Consider the following 4521-nt stretch of genomic DNA (forward strand, 5'->3'; position numbering starts at 1 on the left):
TTGTCCTAATTAAATATTCTTTGCTTGGTAATTTTATATGAAAGTTAAGACCTCCAAATGTGTAACTGCAGTATAAGCTTCGAATAAGAGAAATTCAGAGAAAATGGGTGGGAATGAACACACACACGCACACATTTTCACCACTAATGCCATTCAGGACGATTTCTTTGCTGTCCCTTCACTTTTTCCTCCTATATTTTCCTCGGTTTCATATTAAAATTTTTCACCTAAAGATCTACATTTTGTTCCCTTTGGTGTCTGAGGCAAAATTTTTCGTCTCCGTCTGTTAACATGCATTATCCTTCTTGCCGGAAGTTCGTTATCACTCACTCATCTGTTACCAGACAAAGAGTGCCATGTTCAGCCCTCAAACTATCGATCACTGTTACTGATTTCTTGCAGTTAAGGACTCTCAGTTGTACATCCTTAAGTGGAATATTCTAGCTCTTAAACATTTTTGTTCTGAACATCTTTAGCATCACTAGTACTGAATAAGTCAGGGTCGTTACAATGGTTCTCTTCACACACACACACACACACACACACACACACCTTGCTGATTTTTTGTCGCCTCAGTTCGAGAGTATATTAAAAGCTTAGGTAAATGTACTAGACATCTGCAACGTCGCCATCCGTCTCTCACAATTCTGTCATCTAAAATTCCCTCCTACAGTTTTCCTCCTTCCATCTGTCTCACATTTCCTTCCTTCCATCTGCCTCTTCATCTCGTATTGCCCCTCTGGTCAGTCTAAAGCTGCTGCTGTAAACGACCAACATTTGTCTTACAGCTTGCCACACGGTTCTGTCCTTCCATCAAGTCTTTTTTTTTTCTACTGATGACCGCCCATAAATGTCAACTACGTATCAGTGGGACAAACAAAAACGTCTTTAATGACTCAAAAACTCACTTCTTAACTGCTCGTCACAGTGATCAACACGACTGTAACCTTTCCTTCAGTAACACACAGTGATTTGGATCTTTTCTCTGCCGTGACCTCTCTTGTATAATCCCAATACCTCTCTTGTTAAATCAAGTTCCAAGAGTGTTAGATGGACCGGATCCTCGCTTATTTTACCAGGTACAATTATTGGCTTTATACACCGAACTTTCTTGCTTTGAAGCTCGTATGTTTGTTTATGCATGTGTGTGTGTGTGTGTGTGTGTGTGTGTGTGTGTGTGTGTGTGTGTGTGTGTGTGTGTGTGTGTGTGTGCAAAAAGTCTAGCGATTTACAAAAGTATCCGTATTTAGTGACCACCATTCCTGCTTCAGGGCTGAGGTACTAAAACACCAAAGCAGCAAAAACACCACAGTAAAGCTTCCAGCACCACACCATACAGCTACCATTGATACGATCACAATGCTATACACAGTCCAGGTTCCACACTGCACTCGCCGATCGGCTGAACTAACAAAACATTTTAGAATCGGGATCAGAACCAGAGCTTGATACGTCTCTAGAAGAACTGACATGCTCTTAGCCCTTTCAGTTTGGTGACTGTCTACAACAAGGAAGCAACTTTCAAAAGGCACTGACACCACCTAACCTCTGAATCAGTGTACTTTATGTTTCTGCCTGGAATCGTGCTAAATGCTTTTAAAAACTTCATCTGATATAAATGCAATGAACTTTCAAACACAGACATGCCTCTCCTCTTGACTCCTTGCCAAAAACCTCTCCAGTAACTTATTTTTTCCTTTTTCCCTTCTGTTCCGCTCAGATGACTGTAGCTGTATCTTCTTTCGATAAAGATGAACTCTTCACTCTTGTTCAGACAATTTGGATACTGTTACTCTACCGCTTCCCTTTCTAACTTCCTTATACCTGCCCTCACTTGTCTCAATAATAACAAGGCGTAAGGTCCAGAAGGGTCCCCCATGTTGACCTAAAAATCTGTGTTTGGATTCCGACACATTTCCTATGCAGACTCTCATCTTTGTATGTCAACTGAAACTATCTATCTATCTATCTATTGCCAGACGCCTCAATCCCTTTTGGGGTGGCCACAAACAAATCGCCTCCAAGTCGCCCTGTCCCCCGCCATTTCACTCCCCTGCTCCCAGGTCACCCCCCCCCTCTCATATACCTCTCCACCCCATCCCTCCATCTCATCCTCGGCCTTCCCCTCCCTCTTCCCCCCTCCACCTCACTCACATACACTCTCTTCGTCAGTCTTTCACCCTCCATCCTCTCCACATGGCCAAACCACCTCAGTGTGTTCCTCATAACGCTTCCTATCACATCCACATCAACACCACAACGCTCCTTTATATCCTCATTCGTCAGCCTGTCTCTCCATGTGACTCCACAGGCTCCTCTGAAATAACTCATTTCCACTGCTCTCACTCTTGACTTGTGTCCTTCCAACAACGTCCAAGCTTCACTTCCGTACGTTAGAGTTGGTATCACAATACTGTTTTGTGAATACTTGACAGGTGCTCTGATTCAGCTTGTCCTAACTATCTAATCATTGCTCAGCTACCTTATTTACTGGTCTTAATTCCTTAAGTCTCTGCGTTTATCCTAAGCAGGAAGATTCTGAAAACACCTTTTCATCAGGAATACTCCACTTGTGATTATACATTCCCTTAGATTCCTGTTTATCATTTTTTCGGGATATCCGTTAAGCCTTTGCTCCTGCCATAGACATCTGAGATGCTTTTGGCAGAATCTAACACATGCCTCTAATTTCCAAACTGCCTTTCTACGTTTCTTCAGCTTTTCGTGTCTACATCTTAATTTTCCTCCCTAATCATTACGTAGCTGCTGTTATGGACGGTCACTGTTATATTAAAACTTATAATAATGGTGTACTTCAAGATTCTGTCCTATCACCAACTTTCTTCGTCTTGGTCATCAGTGACCTGAGACGCAGAGTACATCTAACCCTATCCACTCATACGCTGTTGACACCGCCCCTCACTTTTCTACCCGTTTTTCACAAGGTTCACGACTACAGTCACTGTAACAATCAATAATGGTTCTAGGACACCTGACCTCTGATTTATCGCTATTACTGGCTGAAAAAAAAAAAAAAAAAGTTAATGCTTAAAGAACACAATTCCTCCATCTTTCAAGTAACCACGGTCATCCTTATTTCTATCCCCATTACTTTCAAGAACACACAGGTCAGTCCACTGTCTCTCAGTATCCTTGGCGTCTCACTTTCCCATGATTTATCTTGGAAAGATCGCCTTATTTTCTCTTGCAAAATCAATTTTACAGAATTTAGGTGTGTTGAACGAAGTCCGTGCATTGTTTAACTTCCCTTTGTTGATGTTTTTGCTACTTTTATGGTTCCTGAGCTTAGCTGAACGACAATACAGTGGATTACATGCTGAGGTTGCCCATATCCTGCAATTACACTATTCTCGTCTCGGGGTATAGGGAGGGAGTTGAGGGGCGTTTCCACAACCAGGCATGGGAATCCCTCGGTTATATTGGTGTCACTGAGTGATGGCGTTCCCCTGACTTTGTACAGAAGACATATTCACTCTGCGCGAACTTCAGCTCTCGCATGTAAGGAGCTCACCAAGTACACCAAATTCAGCATTTCAGATCAGAGAAATGTCAAAGACTTTATGTCTCAGCTACCCCCCCCCCCTTTCTTCCCTGCCCAATTATCTCCTTTCAGCCTCGCTTCCACCATTCTGCTGGTCAGTACCTGCTGAGCTGCCAGCCCGCAGTTGTACCCAATTATGATGTGCAAGTAGCGTCCGTCTAGCGAAACAGTCTCATCCCATTTCTGTTTAATTCTCTAAAGCAACAGTAACCGGTACATTTAGTGTTTCACTTATGCAGCTTGTTTACTAAGGAACTGTCTTCCTTATTCTGTCTCCCATTGCTTATGACCCCCCTGTGTATAAATACAATGTTTCCTTCCATCTCGAAAAGAACAGAGCTTGATTATAAATTAATTTTTGTATAACTATGTGTAGAGCGGTCACGTTATGCAGGCTGTCAACCTCGCGTTCCAATTTTTCATAAAAATTTGAGAGAGAGAGAGAGAGAGAGAGAGAGACGAGAGGGGGGGGAGGGGATGACAGACAGACAAGCAACAAAAAGGGAGAGAGCGTCTGCACGAGTTGGACCAAGTATTGACAGCTCATTCACAAAGCCAGCACCGAACAGGCAAGCACACACCCGACAACACTGCCTCACTCGGGCTGGATTTAACAAGATTTATGAAGATTTTCGCTTAATCCTGAAACTCTGACTGTGCCGGGGGAAAATACTCGTCCCTTTAAGGAATCGTATTAAAATGTTCATCCTTGGAAATTCTAAGGGCTTTTAGGTGTGGGTAAATGATGAATGGATAGAAGTCATGGGGGAAGGTAAATGAGGAAAGTCAAAGGCTAGGGAAGACAGACACAGACAGGCACACAGACAGACAACGACAAAAACTGAAGCTGTGTGAAAGAGGGACAACAAAGAAATAATGAAGTAGGTGAATGAGCACCAGAAGCAGAACAGGTGGAGACGATGGAACACTAGGGTCAGGGTTGAGTGAGGGACTTGTCG

Source organism: Coenobita brevimanus, chromosome 70 (genome assembly GCF_032717465.1).
Source record: "Coenobita brevimanus isolate Jiangsu-jjx chromosome 70, ASM3271746v2, whole genome shotgun sequence".
Classification (NCBI taxonomy): Eukaryota; Metazoa; Arthropoda; class Malacostraca; order Decapoda; family Coenobitidae; genus Coenobita; species Coenobita brevimanus.